The sequence below is a fragment of the Marmota marmota genome, unplaced genomic scaffold (genome assembly GCF_001458135.2).
Source record: "Marmota marmota marmota unplaced genomic scaffold, marMar, whole genome shotgun sequence".
In the NCBI taxonomy this organism is placed as follows: domain Eukaryota; kingdom Metazoa; phylum Chordata; class Mammalia; order Rodentia; family Sciuridae; genus Marmota; species Marmota marmota.
Window position 1 is genome coordinate 17,087,964 of NW_026000196.1, and position 27,968 is coordinate 17,115,931.

The 27,968-nt window shown below is 40.0% G+C and overlaps 1 long non-coding RNA gene across 1 annotated transcript; it reads left to right on the plus strand.

Annotated features, from left to right (window-relative positions):
• On the plus strand, positions 1-27,968 carry LOC125612524. Its single transcript, XR_007342949.1, has 3 exons — positions 1-162; positions 7,439-7,443; positions 27,925-27,968. It is a non-coding gene; the product is annotated as an uncharacterized LOC125612524 (long non-coding RNA).

Sequence of the window (27,968 nt, forward strand, 5' to 3'; positions counted from 1 at the left end):
GTTATCATAGTCATTCTTCTTTATGGCTGAGTAATACTCCATTGTGTGTATATACCACATTTTCTTCATCCTTTCATCTGTTAAAGGGTACCTTGGTTGGTTCCAGAGCTTAGCCATTGTGAACTGATCTGCTATAAACATTGATGTGGCTGCATCACTGTAGTAAGTGATTTTAAATCCTCCAAAGTAAACCCTCTTCTTCTTTATCTTTTGTGCTCAGCAGAACTCAGTGAATCTGTGGCTCTAGGCTATTAGAAATTAGCAGATATTTTTCAGGACGAAAGTCAGCACATTCCTATAGAATTTTGATTTTAATGTGATTTCTGCCTTCTGATTGTTTTCCTTATTGTATGGCTGTCTCAGTAGAATTTTAATGTGTGTGTACACATATCTATTTATATGTATCTAAAATTCTTTAACATTTTTTATACATAATGATCCGGGAGGGATTTTTGAGCAGATAGTCTGCCTTTTCACCACATGAATCGCACTGTTAACTTATTTTTTTATTTTTTTTTATTAGTTGTTCAAAACATTACAAAGCTCTTGACATATCATATTTCATACATTTGATTCAAGCAGATTATGAACTCCCATTTTTACCCCGTATACATATTGCAGATTCACATTGGTTACACATCCACTTTTTTACATACTGCCATACTAGTGTCTGTGCACTGTTAACTTAATAATTACTTATGATTAATAAAGTAAAATTTAAAACAAATTTAAAAGCTGATAGAAATTTCTCTTCCTTCCCTCTGTTACATTCAGTAATTAGCATTTTGGGGGTAGCTCTGAGAGCAATCAGTAGATCTGGGTTTGCCTTCCAACTCGGCCATCAAGAGTTGAATCACTCCATGTAAGCTACTAACATTTCCCATCCTTAGTTTTTTCTTTTGTGAAATGGGGAATATAAGCCACTAGTTTTAGGGAGCTTTGAGGAATAAATCAGATTACTGAAGTGTGAACTCCTCAAATCTATCAGTGTTGAATACTATGTGTGAGGCAGTTTTCTAAGTACTAGAGATACAACAGTGAACAAAACAGACAAAAATTGTGTGGAGGGGTGCATGTGCACATGTTTGGTAACAGACAATAAAATAAAAAGTAAAATATGCAATATTTTGGATAGCAAGTGCTACAGCAAACAATAAGGCAGAGGAAGTAAAGGAGGTAAGAATGTGTGTGGGATTGCACACTCATCATCTCTGTATCCTTAACAACTAGCACATGACCTGGCACAGAAGAGCAGCTCAATAAATGTTTGGATGAATTAATAGCTCATAAGATACCTATTAAAATGTGTGGCAAATAACAGAATGGATGGTTTTTAGAATGGGTTGACACTGGAAACGATGTCCATGTCCATGTCTATTTAATGGGGGCAGATTCAGGGCACCCTTAGAGATTCACAAAGTGGTATTTGGCTCAGAAGTTATCCAGATGAAAACTGGCATAGAAATCTAACTCTCCTTCCACTCCAATGGTGCAAGTATGTTGATGAGCCCCACTCAGCTTTCTTCCCCAGGTGGCATTGTCCTGCTTGGGCCAACAGCCTTGGGACAGAGCTGACATCTTGGTTGGGCATTCTCTTCCCCTTGGGATACGCGGGAAACCTCAACTCCAGTGTGAGCCCCGCAGATGATCTGTTGTAGCTCCAGGTATACTGAGGCGGCGGGAGCCAGGCTGCGCAGCGGGGCGAAGTGCGCAAGTGAGGGCGCCCGGCCAGCAGGGGGCACTGTGGCGTTGCCATTAGTCCAGCGGCCAAGCGCTACTAGCCCTAGATCACAGAATGGTGAGCGCCAGAGATTGGTTTTAAACTCGCGTCTTTTTTACACCAAGGGTGATTTTCCCACTGTCCATGGTTCATATTCTTCGAATCCAGGATGCACCTTCTAACTCAGCCCAGGTTTTCTGGATTTTGCTCCTCTCTTCTTGGGGTCTCAGCTTTAACCTGAAGATGTTAAAGAATACACTTGGGGCCTCCGATTACATGGGTATTCCCAAGGCGCAGGCTGATCAGAGCCTTGCAGGGCAGCAAACCCAGGAGGCTGTGTTTGCAGGCTCCAGGTTGCAGCTGGAGCTGTAGAGGAAGTTAAGGGTGCCAGCTCCAAACATCTCCCTACAGGGTCTGAAGTCCCCCACTGTGGAAGACAGAGTAATGGCCCCCAAAGATGTATTCCCCAGAACCTGTGGAAATGCTCTGGTACAGGGCAAAGGGCAATTATAGTTGCAGATGGAGTTAAGGTTACTAATCATGTTGGAATAAGATTATCCTGAATAATTCAGGTGGGCCAAATGGAATCACAAGTGTCCTTATAAGTGTGGGTGGGGAGCGGGGGATAGAGATAGATAGGGAGTTAGCACAAGGATGTCTCAGCTCAGTTTTGCTGACTTTAAAGATGGAAGAAGGGACCATGAGCCAAGGAATGAGAACATCCTCTAGAAGCTGGGAGAGGCCAGGGAAGGGATGCTGTCCAGAGCCTCCAGGAAGGAATGCAGTCTTGCCACACCTGGGTCTACAGTAGAGATCCATTTTTGTCTTCTGACTTTCAGAACTAAGCTCATATGTTGTGTTGTTTTAAACAACCAAGTTTTTGGTAAATTATTAGAGCCACCCTAGGAAAGTAATGCACCACCTTGGGCCTTATGTCCAGAGGTCTCAGCTTTGGGGCCTGTGCATGATCTATATGCCCCTCAGAATTTTGATTGTTACTAATCAATTTGGGATAAGGAGATGATCCAGGTGGGCCCAATGTTCTTGAGCATCCTAAAAGTGGAAGAGAAAGGCAAGAGAGAGGGGGGGAGGGGGGAGAGAGAAGTGGTGCTGGGTGTAGGGTTCCTAAAGGGAATCAGAAACCGTTCTTCCTTTGCAGAAGTCCTTTTAGGGGTTACCTGGAAAAGGGGCCTTCTGATTCAGGGCCTTCTCATATTCACTGTTGCCTGGGTGTCATAAGGTGGGTGAGAGGAGGTGACAAGGCTCCAGGAGTGGTGGCTAGAGCAGGAGCAGGCAGCCCTGGGAAAGTGAACCAGCAGGTGCTTGAAAACCATGGTTCCCCATGCTGGCTGGGAGCAGTGGGGTGTGTGTGAAGGGCAGTGGGATGAGGTTGGCAAGATCTGGATGAACTGGATGGAACAGAGCAGAAACTCTGAGAGCCACAGCTTTGGTTGGGCTGCTCTGTAGGAGAACTGCCTCCATACAAATGGGAGTCTGGGTGAACCAGCCCAATAACACAGGATCCTAAAGTCACACCAAGCTGTGTTCCTCTGAGCAAGACACTTCATCTATATCTTCTCTCTCTTGTTCTTTGTCAGTCTACTTAAAGGTTTGCAATTCTGTTGATCTTTATATAGAATCAACACTAGCCAGGTGCAGTGGCACATACCTGTAATCCCAGCAATTTGGGAGGATTAGTTAGGAGGCTTGTAAATTTGAGGCCAGCCTCAGGGTAAGCCCCTGAGCAGCTTAGTGAGACCCTGTCTCAAAATAAAAAGGGCTGGGAATGTAGCTTGATGGCGAGGCACCCCTGATTTCAATCCCCAGTACCAAAAAAAAAAAAAAAAATCAATGCTTGGTTTCATTGATTCTATTTTTTTCTATTGTCTATTTTACCATCACTCTAATCTTTACAGTCATCTTCCTTATGCTACTTTTGGGTTTAGTTTGCTGTCTTCTAGTTCCTTAAGATGTAAGTTATGCTCTTGATTTGAGATTTTTCTTATTATCTATTCATTTTTAATGGATAGATAGAAGCATAAAAATTGTACATGTTTGTGGGGGTGCTAAATAATGCTTCAATATATGGTATAATGTTTAAATCTGAGCAAACCTGTCTCCTCTTTTTATTATTATGCTGAAAACATTCAAAATAATTTATTGTAGCTTTTCAAAATGTATAGTACATTATTGTTGTCTGTTGTCATCCCACTGTGCAATATCACTCCAGAACCTCTTACTCCTGTCTGTCACTTAGTACCCATTGGTCAACCTTCCTTCTCTCTCCTTTTCTCTCACTCTTCCAGCCACTGGTAACCACTGTTCTATCTCCTATTTCTATAAGCTCAACTTTTAAGAATGCACATATAAGTGAGATTATTTGGTACTTGCTTTTCTGTGCCTGACTTACTTTACTAAACATAATGATTTTCAGTGCCATCCACATCATCACAAATTACATTTCATACATTTTTTTTTTTAACAGCTGAGTGGTCTTCCATTATTTATATGCACAACATTTTCTCTGTCCACTCACCAGTTGACAGACACTTAGGTTGTTTCCATTTCTTGGCTATTGGAAATAGTGCCGCAATGGACATGGGCATGCAGGTGTTTCTTTGACATGTTCATTTCATTTCCTTTGGATGTACACCCAGTAGTGAGATTGCTAGATTATCAGGTAGTTCTACTTTAAAAATTTTGAGGAATCTTCCTACTACTTTCCATAATGGTTCTACTAATTTATATACCTACTAACAGTGTGCAAGTGTTCATTCTCTCCACCTCCTCACCAGCACTTGTTTTGTCTTTTTTTTTTTTTGATATCACATTACTTCAGTAATAATGATTATATCTCATATAGAGTTTTAATATTCAGCTGTCTGATGATTAGTGATGTTGGACATTTTTTTCCACATACCTGCTAGTTATTTGTATGTCATGTTTTGAGAAATGTCTATTTAGGTATACTGCCCATTTTTAATTGATATATATGTTGCTATTGAAGTTTTTAAAGTTCCTTATATACTGTAGCTATCAGATGTATAGTTTGCAAATATTTTCTCCCATTCTGCAGAGTCTTTTTACTTTGTTGGGTGTTACCTTTGCTGTGTATAAGAGTTTGACCTTGGCTGTGCATAAGGGTTTGAAGTAATCCCATTTGTCTGTTTTTGCTTTTGTTTCCTATGCTTTTAGGGCATCAAATATAATCCTTGCCTAGTCCAATGTCCTGCACTGTTTACCTTATGTTTCTTCTAGAAGTTGTGTAGTTTGGGGTCTTACACTTACATAGTTAATCCATTTTGAATTGATTTTTGTAACTGGTGAGAGAGAGGGGTCCACTTTCATTCTTCTAAATGAGGACATCTGGCCACCATTTATTGAAAACGCTGTCCTTTCTCCAGGTCCTTTCTCAGCACCTTGATTGAAAAAGCAGTTGACTGTAGACATGTGGGTTCACCTTTTAGGCTTTCTATTCTATTCTGTTAGTCTGTGTGTCTTCATGCCCAACCAACCATGCTGGTGTGAGTGCTGCAGCTTGGTAGGAGATTTAGAAGCCAGGAACACAATACTTCCTGCTTTGTTCTTTTTGCTCATGATTGCTCTGGCGATTTGGAGTTTTTCATAGTTCCATCCAGATTTTAGGATTGTGTTTCTAGTTCTGAGAAGAATGTCATTGGTATTTTGATGGGAGTTGCATTAAATTTGTTACCTAAATCTGATCACTTTGGGAAATGTGGACATTTTAGCATTTCAGTCCATGAGCACAGGTGTTGAGGTATGTTTCCTCTACACTCATCTTGTTCAGAGATTTTAACATGAACGGATGTTTAATTTTATCAAAATCCTTTTCTGATGAGGTGACTGTATGCTTTTGTCCTTCATTCTGTTGATGTAGTATATCACATTTATTGATTTGAGGATGTTGAATCAATCCTTACATCCCTGGCATGAATCCCACTCATTGTTAGAGTTTGTAAACAAGTCTGGATGGCGCCTGGCAAAATGCCAGAGGGAGTGGTTTGTGAAGTAACACCAGCGAGCCATTAAGTGTGGAGATTCCTTATTGGTTGACTGATGTATCTAGTTTATGCTAATTAAGATAAGCTGTGTAAAATGTATAAATACCTCTGTTGTCCTACAATAAACGGCTCCCACTCCTGCTGTATCAATCTACACAAGTTGCACGTCACCCCCCGGTTATTTTGCTGCAGCCGGACTGTTGCAATGTAGTATATCACATTTATTGATTTGAGGATGTTGAATCCATCCTTACATCCCTGGCATGAATCCCACTCGATCATGGTGAATAGTCTTTTTAACGTGTTGTTAGATCAATTTGCTAGTATTTTGTTGAGGATTTTTCACATCTATGTTCATCAAGGACATTGGCTTATCGCTTTTTCTTTTCTTCATGTCCTTATCTGATTTTGGTATCCAGGTAATGCTTGTCCCATAAATATTAACAGCTATAGATTTCTCTTTGAGCAATGCTTTTGCTGCATCCATAAGGTTTTGTTTTCATTTTCTTTTGTCTCTGAGCATTTTATAATTTTCTTTGTGATTTCTTCTTTAACTCATTTGTTTAGAATTACACTTAATTTGCACGTATTTGTGAATTTTCCAGTTTTCCTTTTGTTATTGATGTCTAAGTTCATCCAGTTGTAGTTGAAGAAGACACTTTGTGTGATATTGATCTTTTAAAATCTGAGACTTGTTTTGTGGCCTACTAAATATAGATTTTATACTGAAAAACGTTCTGTGAGCACTTGGGAAGAATTTATCTTCTTTGGTTGGGACAGAATACTCTTTAGGTCTAGTTGGCTTGTGGTGTTGTCCCAGTAATTCCATTTTCTTCCCTCTGTCTGTTCTATCTCTTGTCAAAAGTGGGTACTGAAGTCTCCAACTGTAGAACTGGCTATTTTTCCCATCATGTGTTTTACACCTTCATTAATGATTGGGAGGTGGAGAAAGTAGCACATAAGTGAAGTTTTCTAATGCTGCAAATTAGATAGTTAGTTACAAGGAGTTCAAAGCAAGGGAGGGTAGATGGGTAGGAAATGGGAAGTCACACCATTCTTAACAAATATGAGAAAACGTGTCATGGGGAATTCATCTATGGGAATTTTATGTGCCTTTTATAAGAGTGGGTCCCTCCACAGTATTTGTTTCCAGCCAGGTGCTCCTGGGTATCACCAGCTTGGGGCTGTTTTTCCTACCCAAATTCTGACTTGGAGTTTCCTGGGCCATGTATGTCATATACAACCAAATGTGATCTCATGATTATAGGCCTAAAATGACAGATTTCTAAGGAAAATAATTTTTTTCCCACTCTGAGCTCAGGCCAAGCCCCAAATCCCTGACATAACTACCAGTGGATGAATTTTTTTCTGTTTGACCATTTTACTAAGGGTAGATCCAGCCTTTCAAGGGCCCCAGATTTGTATAGCTTTTTTTTTTTTTTTTTTTGTGAGGGCTTGCAAGATCTAATGCCTTCTCTCCTGGTCCCCCACAGTATTAAAACCCTAGATTCTGAGAGAATTACCAGTCCTTCCAGAACAGCCCAGGTGAAGAGAGGTTGAGGAGCTCATATAATTGTAGATCTTATTGTTGGTTCCCTTTTCATCTTCTGACCCTTCTACATCCGACGAGACCAACTATGCATTTAAAGCTCTGTGTGTTCCATTGTATCCAGCATCTCTGGACATATTGCAGGAGGTATGGTCTTAGGTTTCCCAGCTTGCCATATTTCTGTAAATAAAAGCCACTTAAGAGTTAATCTTAAAAGTCTCCCTCCTCCCCTCCACTTAGAATTCTTCCAAACTTGGTTATGCTGCTCCAGGGTATGAAAGGGAGAAAAATGCCTCATAGAGGAAGAGAGATTTGCTCTTGACCTTGACACATTCAAGTATCGGGGTATCCAACTGGAAAAAAAAAAGTTTTCCAGGAAGACTTGAAAAAAGGTTGGAGAAAGAGCTGGCCTCAAGCCAAGGGTCCTCTGTCTTTGCTGGGGTTTAGCTGGGGTTTCCTGCTGTCACATCTTCCCTCTTAACCACATTCCATTTCTCCCTGAGGCAGATGCAGCAGAGAGAGGAGCCATAGGCCTCCAGGTGAGGTCAAGGTCCTCCATGTGAGGTTGTGGGAGGGGATAGAGAGACAGTGAGTGGTGACTGGCAGCATGGGGACTCCAGGCTTAGTGGCGGAAACATTGCCCTGAACATGATCCCCATCCCCCAGTAACAAATGTGTGCAAAGGCCTAGCCTCCCAGGACAGATATCTGCTCATCAAGTGGCCCTTCTGCCTCTCATGACAGCTGTGAGAGTTTCATTTGCTGGAGGTCAGAAGCATTCACATGGCCCTGGTCCAGCTGGTGTGGTGCAGCAACATCTATGTATTTGTGTACACACAGAGCCTAAGGACAAGAGCTGGAACTTAAACACAAGGCCTCTGCTGTGGGTCCTGTGAGTCTGGAAGATAGCCCACAGGTGACACTGTGGCTTCTAACTCCCCTGGGGCCAGGACATAGGAATGTCTTTGTTGAACTGAGATAGCTGTCTGGGTCTTCCTCCTCCTTCCTCTTCCCCTCTTCCTCCCTGCCTCCTCCTCCCTGTCTAAGGAGCAAGACACCCACCTCCACCCCTATTCCACTGGGTCCTGAATATCAAAGAGGTGCAGGATGTTCTGGCCTTAGCCATTTCCTAAGGCAAATCGCCTGACTTTGGAATGGAGTTCTTCATTTCTACACATCCCTGTCTGTTGTCCAGGGCTGCTGTGAGCATTAACTGGAAGACTTGGGGGTGGGTGAGGATTCGAAAGCTTCCTGGGGTGGCTTGTGCAGGGCAAGAGTTCATCTCCCTTCTGGTTCCTATCTTTCCTTATCAAATTGTGCACTGTGACTCAGGTTAACTGACTCACCGTCCCTTCCCCTCCATCCACCTCAGATGCCAAGTCTGCAGTGAGGAAGCCTCTCCAGGTACATGGAGAAGTTTGGGGAATAAGATGGAGAATTCTACTGACCAGGGATGGCACTCGCTGGGAAAAGATATGAGATAGGATGTCACTTGGGAAATGCTGCTGATACGGTTTGAGTGTCTCTCCCAAAGGTTCATGTTCTAGGAGCATGATCCCCAATGTGGTGGTACTGAAAACTGGTGGGACTTGTAAGAGGCAGGTCTCCACATAGGCCTCTCCCCTTCAGTCTGCCTTCCTGTCTGGCCATGTGACATCTCTCTCACACGCGCGCGCCTGTCATTGTGGTGACACCTAACATTTACCACAAGTTAGTGTAGTGAAGGCGGGCCTCACTAGAACTGGTGCTATGCTCTTTGGATATTCAGCCTTCCAAACTGTGAGGTAAACAAACCCCTTTTCTTTATAAACACCCACCCTTGAGTATTTCACTGGAGTAATGAAAGATGAATTAATACAGCCACTTTCAGGAGACAGTCCTTGACATAATGGCATTTCCTTGTTGATTTTAGACTAAGCTGCACTGGCCTCTCTGAGCCTTGTGTTGGCCGTTGGGATGTGAAGGTCAAGATGCTCCCTGTGCTGCTGGTTAACATGTAGCTGGGCACAGCTATTTTGGAGGCCAACTGCACTCTGCTGACATCTGGTATTTGTGTATCTCAAGTCCTAGACATTTTGCTCCTAGGCATATTTTCCAAATATTTGCACACAAAGAGACAGGAAAGAAGCGATTTACCACAGTATTGTTTGGGGATGGTGGAGAGTTAGAGGTAACCCTGGCGGGCATCTATCACAGGGAAATGGGTGAGTAAAATGACAGATGGTCACATGAGTGCCCCCCCACCCCCACCCCCGCCCAGCAGCATGACCACAGCTTTTAAACTGCTGATGAGCAAGAAAAGTAAGAAGCAGAACACAATCCATGACACCATTCCCGTTTATGTAAACTGAAAATATATGCCCATAAGGCAACCTTTTAGGTTTCTCTAGTTCACAGAGAAACAGAAGGGTAAACGGGCCTCAGAAGGGTGGAATGTGCAGGGGTGGGAATAGGGTTAGAACTGAAGAAGGGCAACAGAAGCAGGACCTTGCATGAAGCAGTCCTGAGGTGTATCATGAACTGAGCAGCTGGCTAACTCTTGGCCCTTAAAGTAAAAGGAACAATTAAAAAATAAAACAAGTAAATGTCAGCAACAGAGAAGGGATAGAAAGTGTTCATAACTAGAGCAAGGGCAAAACCACGATTACAGGACCAGTCGCTCCCTCTGTCCCACCCATGCAACAGTCCTAGTCATTGGCTAGGACTAGAGTAGACTCCTTCCCAAGCATGAGGCTTACTGCGTCCTGCACCATTGAACTTCAGCCAAAACTCATGTTGATCATCTAGTGTCTGTAGGATGCATCTCAGATTTGAGATGTGGTAGCTGTTCCCAGGGCTCCAATGTCCTCCTTCCTTACAAATGAGCTTTATAAGGAATAAAGATTCAGCATTTTTGTCAGTCTTCCGATTTAAAGATACTAAGCTAAAATCTCTAGCACCTAACATGGTGCTTAATGGATAGATAATTCTCAAATCATGAATGAATGAATGTGTAGGTGAATGGTCATATCTGCTTAGTTGTTGGTTGTGTAAGGGTAAAAGAAATTGAAGTTAAAGCGTAAAAGTTAAAGGGTAAAAGACCGGGTATTGTAAAAGTTTCTAAGCTGCAAGGTCTGAGTTAAAATGTAAAGGATTAGGTATTGTTAGGTTTCTATGCTACCTGCAAAACCTGAAATTTCTGTAGCTGTTAAGACAATGCTTGGAACCGCCCAGTAAATATTTCCCCTGACTATTTGGTTGTTTAATAACTGAAGGGCTTTGTGTGGTCGCACGTAGGCATTGCAGGGCCTGGACCAATCAGTTTGAATGTGTACTCCGTTTAGAAATGACCTATCACTCCCGCCTGACCTGTTCCCGCCAATGAATGAACTAATCATGTTTAGGAGTTGTTGCTTGACTTTCCCGCGGTGTATAATGATTTGTTAAAGGAGACTGTGATGTATGTAAAATCCCCGCCCTACCAAAAAAAGTGTACTTAAGCAGTGCTCAGCCCCTGCTCGGGGCTCTGGGCTGCTTTCCCTTCTTGAGTGGGCACGGAGCCCCAGCATGCTGGTTCAATAAATCCCCTTCTGCCAATTGCATGAGTGGTCACTTGGTGGTCTCTTTCTCCGACGCTTTGCCTGACCCTTACAGTTGGTCCAGAAGAGAATCAATAAAATGATGTCTATGATGTGCTGAACACTATGCAGAAGCCGTATTGAGATTATCTGTTCTGGAAGTGCTTGTGGGCTAGTTGAGAATGCAAGGCATTCTCAAGTCCCCAAACTTGGCTTGACCAGCTAGCATCTCTTTACCTTTTGGGGATAAAGAAATGAATACACTGGGTCCTTCTGTATAGAGCTCATGGCCTGAGACTGAGATATGGATCTGAGACAGATAACCTGCAGTACAAGGGGGCATTAAAGTGACAGGGTACACCCAGAGTATAGGGAATGTTAACAGGCATGGGGTAGACCTAGTATGTACTAAACACAGAATTATGGGCTAGGAAGGACAAGTTCATTTTGGGCATTTGAATCAGATATGAAGGTATTTGCCAAAGACATCTAGAAATTGAAGAAGTAGCCAATTTCTTTTTTCTTGTTCTTTCTTTTCTTTTCCCCTTCCCACTCCTTTTCCTCCATGGATGATGGAGGCAGAGACAGGGCTGTATGGTCACTAAATTCATTTTACTTTGCTCTCTGGAGACTTTCTCAGTACTACTTGTAATTAAGCTGGAGCAATGTGACTGTATTCTGGCCAATGGGGTGTGGGAGGAAGGAAGGTGTATGACTGCCAATCCAGCCATGCCCCGGACCCCAACGAACCATTATCTGTTCTCCCTCTTCCCTTTTGATGGTTGACCTCAATGGCCACATGTTTAAAGTGACAATGTCACAGATGGAGCTTAGATCCTTAAGCCACTGACCTAACAGCCACCACTTGGAGAAGAATGTCACAGAAAAGCCAGCCAGCCAGCCAACCCTGGATGAGGTAAGTCATGAGACGTGGGGTTTAATTTGTTCCTGGAGCAAAGCCTATTCTGTCCTGACAAATGTACTAAATACACTGCTTTCTAAAGAGGCTATTTTAAGGAACTATAGTGTCAGATCAGGCGAGGCAGGCAGCGACCAAAGGAGGCAGATTTAAAAGGGCCGCAGAACAGGCTTTATTGAGATATCACTCCTGGGCGGAACTCGATCAGACCCACAGAGGGGACAGAGGAAGGGTCTGAGGAGAAACCGTGTGGAAGCTCCACAGGACTGGACTTTTATGGGGCTTACAGCAGGAAGGGAAGGGCTTGGGACAGGAAAAGGTATTTCTAGGGTCCCTCGCCCCCTTGGAGTTGGTCAGGGGAGTTGGCTGAATTCCAGGATTGGCCAGGGGGTCCTGCTGACTGACAGGCATTTCTGCCGACATCTGATTGATGTTCTTTTCCCGTGCGGGCTACTTTGTTCTAAGTTGCCACTAAGTCACCACCACCGACCTAACATATAGTTCTTTTTAAAAATGAGTATGTCAGTTTGCTTCTTAACAGCTTTACTGAGGTATAACTTGTAGACATCCTAATTACCTATTTTAAGTGTATAGTTCAGTGTTCTCATAGCCTGTTCACAGAGTTGTACAACCATCACCATAATCAATTTTATAGCATTTTCATTTTCCCCCAGAGGAAATCTCATACTGATTTGTAGTCATTCCTGTATGTACCCAGTTCTCTGCCCCATTATTAGGCAACTTTTTATCTTTCTGTCTAGAGATTTTTCGATTCTAAATATTTCATATAAATGGAAACACAAATACATGGTCTTCTGTGACTGGCTCTTTTCACTCCTGGTCTAAAGCTCCAAGGTTCATTCATGTTATTTCTCTCCCTTTGCTTCCTTCCTTTTATTTTTATTATTATAAAAATCCTAGTGGGTGTAAGATGGTTACATTATTGTGATTTGATTTGAATTTCCCTAGTGAGACTAATGATGTCTTGATTTTATTTCACTTTTTGTGTATGTGCTCATGTTTATATCTTCTTTGGATAAATGTCTATTTTAAACATCTACCCACTTTATAAAACAGGGTTGTCTTTTTATTGTTTGATTGTAAGAGTTCTTTATATATTCTGAATACTGAGAAACTAATGTGACTCCATTTTTGAGAAACCAGTCTCTATCTCAGAGCAAAGCCTATCCAAGGAAGGGGGTGTGACCCTTGTTCTTGGAAAGACCCACAGAGCACTCCTAGGCACATACCCACCCTGCTGAGTTGCTTATCTACAAATAACAGGAGAGATCTGCTGTGCCAGGTGTCCCTGACTCAGTCAGGCTAGGTGAGGACCCATAGCAACCCCCTAGCAACCTCCAATCAGCATGAGACAGGGAAAATACCTGGAATGCCAGATGACCCCCCAGTAGTTTATGGGGGTTGATAACATGTTGGGAAACCATGTAGTTTAGCACGTACACCCCTCTTGGCCTAAAACAATCAGTTCAAACAAATCCCCCTGTTGTACTAACCAATCACCCCTACCCAACTTGTTCCCGCCATTGAATGTGCTAATCAATGTTAAGAGTTGTTGTTTGACTTTCCCACGGTATGGAATGATTTGCTGTGTGATGTTGTGACGCATAGAGTATCCCCCAAAACCTATAAAATCTCACTGAACAAAGGACCAGGACTCACTCCCTGGGACCGCTGTCTCAGGAATGGTTGTGAGTCTAGGCTTGAGCTTGCAATAAAGACTCTTGTGTGATTGCATTGGATTCAGCTCCTGGAGGTCTATTGGGGTCCCACGAATCTGGCATAACAATACTAGATTCTTAGCAATACTTTTCAAATATTTTCCCTCTAACTTTCTTGGTAGGGTCTTTTAAAGTGCAAAGGTTTTATATTTTGATGAAGTTCCATATATTTAGTTTTTCTTTGGTTGCTTGTGCTTTTTGGTGTCATAAAGAAACCATTTCTTTTTGTTTACATATTAAAACAATCCTCAACAGTTGTTTACCCAATTTAAATTAAACCATATAAATCACGTGAAAAAAAAATATTTGGATCCATTTTATCATGAGCGCTCATCATATATGATATATGGACATACATACATTCAAACATATAACACAAAACACAAGTGTGCAATGAGATATCATTAGACCATGGAAACATGAAGATTTAAACACATATATTAAATTATGTAGAGACATTAATGAACAAGAGCAAGTCGTGGCAGCTGCAGTAAAACAGGCTTTAGATGCCAGAGACATTAATGAACAAGGGCAAATTGTGGCAGCTGCAGTAAAACAGGCTTTAGATGCCAGGCCAAGAACATGCTACAATTGTGAACAAACAGGACATTTTAGAAGGAATTGCCCCATTGGAGGAGGGTTTAACAAAACTAGGTATCAAAGGAATAGAATACCAGGTATTTGCCCACGATGCTGTAGAGGGAGACATTGGGCTAATGAATGCCGTTCTCAAACCACCATAGAGGGTACTCTATTATCAAAAAACGAACAAGGACCAGGTGTTTATCCACGATATCGTGGAGAAAGGCATCGGGCTCCATTGCCAAAAAATGGACAGTTTATGGGGGTTGATAACATGTTGGGAAACCATGTAGTTTAGCATGTACACCCCTCTTGGCCTAAAACAATCAGTTCAAACAAATCCCCCTGTTGTACTAACCAATCACCATCAAACCACCTCATCAGACAAACCAGAGGGAGCGCAGGGTTGGACATCTGCGCCTCCGCCAGAGCAGTACTAACTCCAGAGATGGGAGTTCAAATCATTCCCACAGGGGTGAAAGGACCTCTCCCCAAAGGAACAGTAGGCTTATTATTGGGACGCAGCTCTTCTACTCTAAAAGGACTTATGATAAGTCCTGGGGTAATTGATCCCGATTATGAAGGTGAAATAAAAATTATAGCCAGTTCTCCAAAGGGTATATCAGTAATTTCACCAGGAGATAGAATAGCACAGTTACTAATAATACCCAGCCTACATGATAAATTTTCCAGTCGTACTGTAGAAAGAGGTTCCAAGGGATTAGGCTCCACAGGTGTAGATTGGGCTATGCTTTCTTTAAATTTAGATTCTCGCCCCATGCTAAAACTAAATATTCAAGGACATGAATTTAATGGGCTACTGGATACAGGTGCAGACCTTAGCATCATCTCTCGTCAAGAATGGCCAAAACATTGGCCATTACAACAAGCCACTCAAACGCTTCGAGGCCTAGGAGTGGCGACTAATCCCCATAGAAGTGCAATGGTATTAGATTGGAAGGATCCTGAAGGATGTGAAGGAACTATACAGCCATATGTATTGGATCATCTTCCCGTAAATTTATGGGGACGAGATGTCCTAGATCAATTAGGTTTGACATTAACAAATAACATCAACCAAAATGCACCCACTATTATGACTAGACAAGGTTTTAGGAAAGGAAAAAGATTAGAAAAACAAGAACAAGGTATAGCAGCACCAATACAAATAGATCAAGGAACAGACAGACATGGGTTGGATTTTCAGAAAGGGCCACTGAGACAATAAAAATTACTTGGAAATCAGAAAGACCAGTATGGGTTCCTCAGTGGCCCCTGACTAAAGAAAAGATACAAGCAGCCCATGACCTGGTCAAACAACAATTAGCAGAAGGACATATACAACCTTCTGTATCTCCCCATAATACTCCCATTTTTGTCATCAAAAAGAAATCTGGTAAATGGAGATTATTGCAAGATTTAAGAGCCATTAATAATGAGATGGTTATTATGGGACCTGCTCAATCAGGGATTCCTCAATTGTCTGCTTTGCCAAAAACCTGGTATGTTTTAGTTATAGATATTAAAGATTGTTTTTTTTCAATTCCAATTCATCCTGAGGATAGTCCACGTTTTGCATTTACTATCCCTGCACTGAATCATGAAGGTCCTGATCAGAGATATGAATGGAAAGTACTCCCTCAAGGGATGGCTAACAGCCCAACTATGTGTCAAATTTATGTTAACAAAGTAATCCAGCCACTTAGAAATCAAAATCCTGAACTACAAATATTTCACTATATGGATGATGTATTATTAGCACACAAAGATAAAAACACATTGCTAGAATGTTATGCCACACTTACAAACTTATTAAAAAATTATAATCTAGAGATAGCAATAGATAAAGTACAATTAAATTTTCCAATTAATTATTTAGGAGTTCTATTATCCTCAACCATGGTCCGTCCACCAAAAATTCAAATACGAGTAGATCAACTCAAATCACTTAATGACTTTCAAAAGTTATTAGGAGACATAAATTGGATAAGGCCTTATTTAGGTATACCAACAGGAGAGTTGGGACCTTTATTTGATATCCTAAAAGGTCCATCAGATCCAAATTCACCCCGAATGTTAACGCCTGAAGCAAGAAAGGCATTAAAAATCATTGAAACATATATGGAAAATATGCATTTGGATAGAATTGATATAAGTTTGCCTTTATTATTTATTGTACTACCAACAAAAAATATTCCTACAGGAGTATTTTGGCAAGAAGGTCCATTATTATGGATACATTTATCTTATTCTCCTAACACTATTCTTACTAGGTATCCTGAGGCTGTAGGACAATTAATACTCAAAGGAATAAAAGCAGCAAAGGGAGTGTTTGGAATTTCTCCCAATAAAATTATTACTCCATATACTATGAATCAAATTGATGAGTTAGCTAATGAGTTAAATACTTGGGCAATAATCATGTGCAAATCTAATGTTTCATTTGATAACCACTTACCATCTAATCCTTTATTGTCTTTTTGGTCATTGCATCCTGTAATTTTTCCAAAAATGACAAGAAAAACACCTATCATGAATGCTCCAAATATATTCACTGATGGGTCAAATAATGGTACAGCAGCAGTAGTTACCCCTGATCAAACTTTTACATTTTTAGTACCCAAACAATCAGCTCAAAAGGTAGAGCTTAATGCAGTTTTACAAGCTTTTGTGATGTTTAAAGATTCTGTATTTAATTTATTTTCTGATAGTCAGTATGTAGTTAATGCTATAGTATCTCTTGAAGATGCTGGTAGGATTTCCCCTTCTTCTACTGTTTTCTCTTTGCTTTCCACTATACAAAGTCTAATCTGGGACAGAAAAGATCCATTCTTTATAGGACATATCAGGGCACATACAGGATTGCCTGGAGCCCTTAGTTTGGGCAATGATTTAGCAGATAAAACTACACATGACATACATATTTTCTCTACACTAGAAGAAGCTATAAATTTTCATAAAAAGTTCCATGTCAATGCTAATACTTTACAAAAGCGTTTTAAAATAACTAAGGAACAAGCTAGACAAATAATAAAACAATGTCAAAATTGTGTGACCTTTTTACCACAAGTTAATCTTGGAGTCAATCCTAGAGGATTGATACCTAACCATATTTGGCAGATGGACGTCACACACTTGCCAGAATTTGGAAAATTAAAATATTTGCATGTTACAGTTGATACTTCTTCTGGATTTTTGATGGGCTCCCTTCATGCCGGAGAAAAAACTAAAGATGTTATAGCTCATTGCTTACAAAATTTTGCCACTGTGGGTGTTCCAAAACAGTTAAAAACAGATAATGCCCCTGGTTATACTTCTACCTCTTTTAAACAATTTTGCTCAACATTTGGCATTACTCATATAACAGGAATCCCATACAATCCACAGGGACAAGGCATAGTTGAAAGAGCTCATCAAACTATTAAAATGTACTTATTAAAGCAAAAAGAAGGAATTGGGAAGGGGTATATATTCCCCAAAGATAAACTTAAAATAACCCTTTTTACTCTAAACTTTTTAAATTTGGATTCATCAGGACTTAGTGCTGCGGAAAGGCATATGTGTCCAAAAAATGTACATAAGCCCAAGGTACTTTGGAAGGATATTCTAACAGGACAATGGAAAGGTCCTGACCCAGTAATTGTCTGGAGTCGGGGGTCTGTTTGTGTGTTTCCACAGGGAGAACAGCAGCCGATTTGGATTCCAGAGAGATTAACCAAGGTCCTGACCCAGTGATTGTCTGGAGTCGGGAGTCTGTTTATGTGTTTCCACAGGGAGAACAGCAGCCGATTTGGATTCCAGAAAGATTAACTAAAGCGATTTCTACAGACCAAAAAGAAGATGATTTGGCTCAAATCCATAACAACTGATATCCAAAACTCCAGTTTGGCTATTCTTACATCTGCAACAGAACCAGGATGCTTTTTTCAATATCTATTTTATTATTGCCCTTTGCCATATCATGAAGTTCTATTTTGTTTTTTGAGCTCATACAGACCTAGGTTAATGTTTTGCTGATCAGTTCTATTTTTTGACTATAGAGTTTTTAAACATTGCAATGGAGATTTCACCTGTAAAAAGTTATAAGGCCTTTACTATAATGTTATGTGTTGTATGTATTATATTATGTGTGCACACTTGTGTTTTGTGTTATATGTTTGAATGTATGTATGTCCATATATCATATATGATGAGCGCTCATGATAAAATGGATCCAAATATTTTTTTTTAATTCACGTGATTTAAATGGTTTAATTTAATTGGGTAAACAGCTGTTAAAGATTGTTTTAATATGTGAACACAAAAGAAGGTTAACAGATCTGTTTGTTTACTTTCACCTTTCCTTTTCATTATATTTAATAATTCTCTTAAAGATAATGTAAATTGTTAAGAAAATTGTTTTCTTTTAGTGCCTTCTGTAATGTTACATAATTTTTTCTTTAGCCATTATTGCCAGAATTCCTATCTTCATCCCAGTGCTGGTGAAGTCAAAGATAAAACCAATCTACAGCTTCTACAATAGCCATCACTGAACTGCTTGCAGAACTTGCCTGGACACATTGTGAGCTCACCTGTATGCATTGTGAACTATCTGTTGGTGCAGCGACTTGTGGTAGTGTTGGGGTATTTTTGCTGATGATGTCACCGGTGGTACAATTTTTCAAAGGAGCCCTCAATTGGCTTAATGTCATGGCATTTTGCATCCTCCTCTACTAGTGATGGTCTAAAATTTGGGGGCCAACAGAGGTGAGGCAAAGAACCTCACCCCCCCACTGGTGCAAAGGCCTATCCACAAGTATAGCTGTATGCTGGACCGGTAGTCAGTGACGGGTATGATCCAATTGCAGTGGTACCAACCTAAGACAGGAGGCTGACGCCTAGAGGTCAGTTCATCCGATGACGGGTAAGGACCATATGTTGAATTGGACTGCCTAACAGACACGGTCCCTAAGCCACATGCTTGTTGTTTAAACAGAGAGGGGGAGATGTTGAGAGCCACAGCCAAAGGGGCCCCAGCAAACTTCCAGCTGCCAGCAAACTTCCAGCTGCCGGCTGATGATTGGCTCACAGCGGCCCCAGCAACATCTAGCTGATTGGCTCCTCGGCCCCAGCAACATCTAGCTGATTGGCTCCTCTGCGGTGATGCTCATTGGACTGTTTCCCTGCCCTTTCAGACCACGGAGCTGCTCATTGGGGGACTTTTTTTGGCTCCGCCCACGTGACCCAGCCAATCGGCCTCAAGAGCAGGAGGATTGTGGGAGGTGGAGAGAGGCTTGTGTGGGAGAGAGAGGCTTGTGGAAAGCCGGTGGTGGCAGTTGAGGCTCTGAGGGTTTTTCCTGAGAGGCTGTTTTGTTTGGCATGTGTGGTTCTAAAAATAAAGTTAGTTTCTTTTGACAAGTGGCTCCTGATTGTGCCCAGCCAGACTGCGGCAATTTCTTAATCCAAGTTCATGAAAAAAAACTTTTTGAGGAGTTTTATTATTTTAGTTCTTACATTTAAGTCTTTGTTCAATTTCAATCTAATTTTTGTATGTTCTGTGGAGTATGGGTCTAATTCGTGTCCAGTTGTTTCAGCACAATTTGTTGAAAAGAATATTCTTTGCCCATTCAATTGTTTTGTCACTCTTGTAAAAAGTTAACTGATCATAAAGGTTTGAGTTCACTTCTGGACTCTCTTGTTTTATTCCACTCATCTCTCTGTGCACCCTAGGCCAGTTCCATACTGTCTTGCTTAGCATGAGGTAATCCTGTAGAAATGGGACATGAGTTCTCCAACCTTGTTTTTGTTTTAAATTCAGAATTGTTTTGGCTTTTGTGGGTCACTTACACTCCATATGAATTTTAAAATAAGCTTTTACATTTCTGCAAATAGTAAAAAAAGGCAGTCAGGATTTGGTGTGTGTGTGTGTATGTGCGCGTGTGCGCGCACGCACACATGTGCTCCTGAGATGGAACCAAAACTCACACATGCTGGGAAAGCACTCTACCACTGAGTTATACCCATATCCCGGTTAGGATTTTGTTATGAATTATATCGAATCTGTAAATTGATTAGGGGAATATTTCCATTTTTAACAAGATTAAATCTTCCACATCTATGAACAAGCATTATCTTTTTGTCTGTTTTGTATTCTTTAATTTCTTTAAACAGTATTTTATAGTTTTAGTGTACAGGTTTTATGCTTCTTTGGTTGAATTTTTTAAAACTATTTTTTAGTTGTAGATGGACACAATACCTTTATTCTATTTATTTATTTTTATGTGGTGCTGAGGATCAAACCCAGTGCCTCACACAAGCTAAGCAAATGTTCTACCACTGATCTACAACTCTAGCCCCATTCTTTGGTTAAATTTATTCCTAAGTATTTTGTTATTTTGATTCTGTTGTAAATGTAATTATTTTCCTAATTTCAATTTCAGTTTGTTCATTGTTAATTAAAATACAACTGCCTATTATAAATTGATCCTGTGTCTTACAACTTTGCAGAATTCATTTTATTAGCTCTAATAATTTTTGGTGCATTCCTTAGGATTTTCTAGACAAAAGATCAAGTCATCTGTAAATAGAGATCGTGTTACTTTATTCCTTTCCAAACTGAATGCCTTTTATTTTATTTCCTTATATAACTACCCTGGCTAGAAACCTCTCGTAAAATGTCAAAGTGGTGAGAATAGACATCATTGTCTGGCTCCTAATCTTAAAGCCCTGGGTCTTTTATCATTTAAGTATGATGTTACCTGTGGGTTTTCCATAGATGTCCTTCATCAGCTTGAGAAAGTCTCTTCTACTTTTTTAAAATCTGAAGTTTATTTTACATATTTAAAGACCCAGTGCTTTAAATAGAGACATGTATAGTAAAACAGTTACTATAGTGGAATAAGTTAACATATCCATCATCTCCTATAGTGACCTATTTTCTTTCCCTGTGGCAAGAGCAGCTATATTCTACTTACATAGCAAAATTCCTGACTTATTAACTATAGTCTTCATGTTATATACCAAATCTTTTGTCTTGTTCAGCTTAATATTTGTTGTTTTGTGTCATTTGATATACATCTCCCCGTTTCTCCCCATCCCTACTTTTACCCTAATAGCCACTATTTTATTCTCTGTATATTTAACTTTTTAAGATTCTGCATGTAAATGTGACCAGGCCCTACTTTTCTAGTTTATTTTGCTTGGCATAATGTCCTCCAGACCCATCTACATTGTGGCAAATGGCAAGATTGCCTTTTCTTTTTTATTTATTTATTTAATTTATTTATTATTGGTCAAAACATTACAATGATCTTGACATATCATATATCATACATTTGATTCAAATGGGGTATGAATTCTTATTTTTCCCACGTGTACAAATTGCAGGATCACATTGGTTATACAGCCACATTTATACATACTGCCATACTAGTGTCTGTTGTAAAATGCTACCCTTCCTATCCCCTTCCTATCCCCCCCGCCCAAAAAAAAGCACATTATGAAAGTTTCAGAAGACGAGGCAAAAACAGGGACAGAAAACTTATCTAATAAAATAACTGCTGAAGNCTCCCCTCCCATCACCTCTCTTTACCCCATCTACTGTAACTCATTTCTCTCTCTCTCTCTCTCTCTCTCTCTTTTTTCCCTTCCCCCTCACATCCTCTTATATATAATTTTGTATAACAATGAGGGTCTCCTTCCATCTTCCGTGCAATGGCTGGATAATTATATCTACCTCACAGTTTCTGTATTCATTGATGGATACCATTATTTTCCAAATAAATGGAAAGGTATTTCATGCTCACATATTGGAAAGAATATTATTTAAAAGTTCACACTAACTAAAGTAATAGGTAGATTTGATGCAATCCCTCTTAAAATTCCAATGGCATTCTTCACAGAAGTAGAAAAACAATTCTTAAAATTCATGAGTATCTTTCCATTTATCTGGGTCCGATTTAATTTATTTTATCATTGTTTTATAGTTTTCAGTGCACAGGTCTTTCACTTCCTTGGTTAAATTTTTTCTTAAGAATTTTATTTTTGATACTATTATAGAAGAGACTGTTATCTTGATTTCTGTTTTAGTTGGGTCATTATTTGCATATAGAAGTGTCACAGATTTTTATAAGCTGAATTTATATCCTGCAACCTCATTGAATTTACTTATAGATCTGACAGTTTTTTCTTTTTGGTGGAGTCTTTGGAGTTCTCTCTGTATGTTATCATGTCGTCTGCAAATTGACAAAATTTTTACTTTCTCCAATCTGATTTGGATAACTTTTATTTCTCTTTTTTGTCTAATTGCTCTTGATAGCACTTCCAGTACTTCACTGAGTAGAAGCAGTGAGAGTAGGCATCCTTGCCTTGCACCAACTCTTTTTTTTTTAAATTTTTTTAAAGTTGTAGTTAGATGCAATACCTTTATTTTATTTATTTTTATGTGGTGCTGAAGATCCAACCCAGGGCTTCGCACATGTTAGGCTCTACCACTGGGCCACAACCCCAGCCCCATGCACCAGCTCTTAGAGGAAGCTTTCCATTTCTCCCCATTAACTACAACATTAGCTGTGGATTTTTCAGTAATGCCCTTTATCATGTTGAGGAACTTTCCTTCTATACACAAACTATTAAGAGTTTCCATCCAGAAAGGCAGTGGAATTTTCTCAAATGCCTTTTCTCATCTATTGATATGACCATGTGGTTTTTCAGTCTGCTAACATGATCACATTGATTGACTTGTTTATTTTAAGGAAGGCTTATATGTTTTAAGTCAGCTTTTTTGCTGCTGCAACCAAAAACTCCAACAAGAATAACCAAGAGAAGTAAAAGTTTATTTGGGTCTCATGGCTTCAGAAGTCTCAGTCAATAGATGGTTTGATTCCACAGCTCTGGGCCCAAGGTGAGGCAGCACATCACAGTGGAAGGGTATGGAGAGGAAAGAGCTCGGAACATGGCGATCAGGAAGCAGTCATCTCAGCTCACCCAGGACAAAATATAAACCCCAAAGGCACCTCCTCCAGCCGCACCATACCTGCTGATAGTTACCACCCAGGTAATCCGCATTGGTGGATTAATCCATTGATTAAATTGAGGCTCTGGTATCCCAGTCATTTGACCTCTGACCATTCTTGCATTGTTGAACACATGAGCTTTTGGGGGACACCACTTGGTCATAACGTATAATGTTTTTGATGTGCTGTTGAATTTGATTTGCTAGTATTTAAAAAAATTTTTTTAGTTGTAGATGGACACAGTAACTTTATTTTATTTATTCATTTTTATGTAGTACTGAGGATTGAACCCCATGCCTCACATGTGCTGGACAAGCGCTCTACCACAACCCCAGCCCTGATTTGCTAATATTTTATTGAGAAATTTTCTTCAGTACTTGTCAGATATATCAACCTGTAGCTTTCTTTTTTTATGGTGTCTCTGTCTGGCTCAGGTGTCAGGGAGATACTGACCTCATAAAATGAGTTAGGGAGTATTCCACCCATCTCGTTCTTTTGGAAGACTTTAAGATGTGTTGGTATTAATTGTTTTTTCAAAGTTTGGTGGAATTCAGTTGTAAAGCCATCTGGTCTTGGGCTTTTCTTTGTTGGGAGGTTTTAAATTACTGCTTCAAACTGTTGTCTGTCTTCCTGACTCAACCTGGATACATTGTATTTATTTTAGAAATTTATCCATTTTCTCGAGGCTATCAAATTTTCTGGCATAGAATTGTTTAAAATAGTCTATTATTCTTTTTATTGTGGAGGCACCTGCTATAATGTTTCCACCTTCATTTCTGATTTAACATAGGTTTTGATATGTTAAGTTTCTATTTCTATTGTTTGTCTCAAGTTATTTTTAAATTCCCTTTTGATTTCTTTGTTGACTCCTTTGTTGTCTAGGAACATGGTGTTTAGTTTATATTTATGAAATTTTCCAAATTCCTCCTGTTATTTTGTACCATTATGGTCAAAAACAATACTCGATGTTATTCTGATCTTCTTATATTTGTTAAGACTTGTTTAGTGGTTACCATATGGTCTGTCCTGAAGGAGGCTTTATGTGCACTAGAGAAAAATGTGTATTCTGCTGTTGTTTGGTGGAAGGTTCTGTATGGCTCTATTAGGTCCATTTGTCTAAAATGCACTTTAATTCTAATTTTTCCTAGTTAGTTTTCTACCTGGTTGATCTGTCCATTGTTGGAAGTGGGGTATTGAAGTACACTACTGTTACTATTTAGCTGTTTTTATGTCCATTAATATTTGCTTTCTTTATTTAGGCACTCCAATGTTGGATGCATATATATGTGTGTATAAATATACACACATGCAATTATGTCTCCTTGATTAACTGAATACTTTATTATCAAACAATGACCTTCTTTGTGTCTTGTGACAATTTTTGATTTGAAATATATTTATCAGATGAAACTGTAGATGCCCCTGCTCACTGCATGGAGTATCCTCTTCCATCCTTTATTCTGAGCCTAGTTTTGTCCTAAGGTAAAACTAGGTGTCTTGTAGGAAGCAAACAGTTAGATCTTGTATAGATATAGGTATAGACTTATTATTAGATTTTTAAAAATCTGTTTGGCTACTCTTGTCTTTGGATTCAGAATTCAGTCTGTTTACATTCAAAATAAAAATTGATAGGTATAGACTTATTATTGCTATTTTACTAATTGTTTTCTGGTTGTTTTGTAGATCCTTTGTTCCTTTCTTCCTCCCTTGGTACTTATATTTGTGACTTGGTGATTTCTGTAAGTGCTGTTTTGAAAGCTTTCTCTTTATCATTTGTATATTTGGAATAATGTTTTGCTTTGACTACCATCAGTCTTAGACTGGTTTACACTGGTACCAACTTAACTTTAGTTGTATTTAAAAAGTCTAGACTTTTACCCTACTCCCCACAATTTCTATTTTTGATATCACAACTTGCTTCTTTTTATGTTAGAGATTTTTAAACAACTCATTGTAGTTATCATTAGTTATTACCCTTTTGACTTTTAACCTTTATTCTAGAGGTACATATGACTTATAGAGCACCACAGTATTGCAGTATTCTTGATTTGACTATATTTGCCTAACAGTGAATTTTATTCTTTCATGTTAGGAACTACCATCCTTTTCTTTCTACTTTAACTCCCTTAAGCCTTTCTTATAGGCAGGCCAAGTGGTGATGAATTTTCTTAACTTTTGCTTGTCTGGAAAACACTTTATTTCTCTTTCATTTCTGAAGGGCTGCTTTGCTAGATTAAAGTATTATTTGTTGACAGATTTTTATTTTGGCACTTTGAGTATATGATCCTATTCCCTTATATTCTGCTGAGAAATATGCTGATAGTCATTAGATTCCCTACTAGGGAATTCCCTTATATGAGACTCAATGCTTTTCTCTTGTTGTTTTTAAAATTATCTTTTTTTGCCTTTGGCTTTTGCAGTTTTCTTACAGTGTACCTTGAAGAGAAGTTTTTAGATTGAGTATTTTGGGGAGACTTGAGCTTCATGTATGTAAATGTCCATGTCTCTTCCTAGACTTGGGATGTCTTCAGCAGTTATTTTATTAGATAAGTTTTCTGTCCCTGTTTTTGCCTCGTCTTCTGAAACTTTCATAATGTGCTTTTTTTTGGGCGGGGGGGGGGTTGTTGTTCACTGAATGGTGTCCCACAGGCCATCTTCATTATTTTTCATTTCTTTCCCACCTGACTAATTTCAAAAGTTCAAGTTCAAGTTCAGAGATCTTTTCTTCTGCTTGATCTAATCTTCTGTTGAAGCCTTCTAATGTACTCTTAATTTCATTCATTGAAGTTTTCAGCCTAAAGATTTTGGTATGATTCTTTTTTATTATACCAGTTGAATATCCATAATCTGAGATCTGAAATGCTGCAGACCTGAAACTTTTGTATGTTGTCACGACATACAAAAGTTTAGATTTCAGAGCATTTAGGTTCATACTCAACTGGTAATGTCTTGTGCTCAACAGATGATGTCTGAATCTGAAAAATTGAAATCTGAAACACTTCTGGTCCATTTCAGATTAAGGACACTCAAAACTATCTGTTGAGTTTCTTATTCAAAACATGAATTATTACCCTTATTTCTTTAAATTATTATTTTCTGTTATTTTTCCAGCACTTTGTGAATGCCCTTTTGTTTGGGGTTACTTATTGGAGAATATTGCGTGTCTTTGATGGTAACATGTTTTCTTGCCTTTTCATGTTTCCTATGGCCTGGTGCTGATGCCCATGCCTCTGATGGTACAGTCCTGTGGTTGTGTCTGGTGGCTCTGGCTCCACGTAGGTGCAGTGATAAAGCTTCTGCATTGCCTTTTCAGTGGCACTCAACATCAACAATGAATGTAAGGGCCTCAGAATCCTAGCCCGTAGGAGTTTATGGTAGCAGCAGTGCCAATGTAGGTCGTTAGTGTCCTTGTTGGCAAGAAGTCTTGAGTCCTCTTATGCTTGTTTTCCAAAAAATGGGGAGACATAGCTGAGAGGAGATCCCTCTTGGTATTGGCTTGATGTGGTCCACAAGCAACTTCATTTGTTCTAGGTGATTCTAGGCCCTGAAATGGTGGGATCCAGCAGTATTCCAAACTGTGAGGTCAGGTGCAGTGGCAGCAAGGACCCCAGATTGGCAGAGTTTGTATCTGTCACTTGGGCCCTGGAGAGGGCCTCATGACTCCACTCCCTGAAGAGAGGATATTTCAGCAGCACAGACTTTAGGGGACTAGTTCAGTTCCAGAGGATGAGGGTGCTTTTGGTGTTTGTGTCTGTGTGTGTAGCAGGGAGGTCTCAGCTTGGCCAAAGCTTTGTTTCTCTGGAACATGGGATACCATATCAACTCAGCTTGGGGATATGCAACTGCTTGGTTTGCCCAAGGCACTGATCCCCAGGAATCACTTCAATTTAGGCCTGCAGGGTGTGGTTACTTTGGTGTCCAAAATAGGCACAGTGGGGCATGACTGTTCAGGGCATCCAAAGCATTGTTTCCCTAACAATTAGTGTATCACTTTAGCTCAGGCTCTGAGAGGGTTAGATAAAGTGGCTTTGCAGCAGCCTGGCCCCATGGGGTAGGGTGTATTAGCTACTTGGCTTAAGGACTGTGGGTCACTAGGTGGGGATGGCTCAGCCATGACAAAGCCTCAAGGATGAAAGGGTATCATGGCCACTCATCCCTGGAGCAGAGCCCATGCCAACAGGGTTCTGGTTCCAAGATGGAATAGTATAGTAGCTGCATGGGCCATGGGGTGTGGGACTCAGTATTGGCTCCTCAGAAGGAAGGGAAGCTGTATGGACTGCAGGTAGCTTCCTCAGCTGTAGCTTCCTCAGTATGGACTCCAGGTAGCTTCTTACAGTTGTGAGAACTGTAGGAATCTCCAGTGATGAGGACTGTAAGTATCCAAGGTGTTGTGGGAGGCAGCTGGGTTCTCTTACCTTTTTGTGCAGAGAAGTCCCTTCTGGTCCTCAACTGATCCAATCTTGGGGATGGGATGGTGAAGAGAGGTATTTCCTTTTATTCTCTGTGTGCCGTTGATGGGCCTTTGGGGGAACATTTAAGATCCAAATCCTATGCGTTCAAAGCTTGGTCCCCCGTGTGTAGTGTTATTGAGAGATGGTGAAACATTTAGAAGATGGGGCCCCAGTGGGATCAAGTCAGATCACTGGGAAGCATGACCTTGAAAGGGGTATTAGAATTCTGGTCTTTTTCTCCCTCCCTTTTGCCTCCCTCCTTTTGGTTCCTGGTTATCATGAGGTAAGCAGCTTTTCTCCACCTCATGCTCTCTGCCATGATGTCCTACTTTACCACAGGCCCAAAAGCAATGTCTGAAATTATGAGTCAAAAATAAAGATTTTCTAGAGTAGGAATGGAACCACCATAAGACCCAGCTATATCCATCACTCCTTGG